The 348-nt window shown below is 49.4% G+C and overlaps 1 protein-coding gene across 6 annotated transcripts in view; it reads left to right on the top strand.

Moving 5' to 3' along the window:
* Positions 1 to 348, top strand: part of sox2 (SRY-box transcription factor 2) — a 73,368-nt gene that overhangs the window by 36,612 nt on the left and 36,408 nt on the right. The window lies entirely within an intron of this gene.

The raw sequence follows: 348 nt of genomic DNA, 5'->3' as shown, positions 1-348 counted from the left end.
CCTCCTCCATAATAATCCTTATGATGAGCTAACTGCTCACTCGCTCTAAATTTAACTAACGGTTTTAAATATTGTGTGTGTGCGCGCGTGTGTGTGTGCGTGCAGCGAGGTAGATTAGGACCGTTGTCTCTAGCAGGCTGTGTCCCGAGGGAGCAGAGCTCACATTAACCGGCAGATGAATATTTGAAGAGGCCCCTCGGTATTTATCGGTCCACTCCCCTCTCTCTCTCTCTCTCTCTCTCTCTCTCTCTCTCTCTCTCTCTCTCTCTCTCTCTCTCTCTCTCTCTCTCTCTCTCTCTCTCTCTCTCTCTCTCTCTCTCTCTCTCTCTCTCTCTCTCTCTCTCTCTC

The sequence above is a fragment of the Anarrhichthys ocellatus genome, unplaced genomic scaffold (genome assembly GCF_004355925.1).
Source record: "Anarrhichthys ocellatus isolate YVR2014 unplaced genomic scaffold, GSC_Weel_1.0 scaffold48, whole genome shotgun sequence".
Lineage (NCBI taxonomy): Eukaryota > Metazoa > Chordata > Actinopteri > Perciformes > Anarhichadidae > Anarrhichthys > Anarrhichthys ocellatus.
Note: the sequence above shows the minus strand (reverse complement) of the source record. Positions and strands in the feature narration are given on the sequence as shown.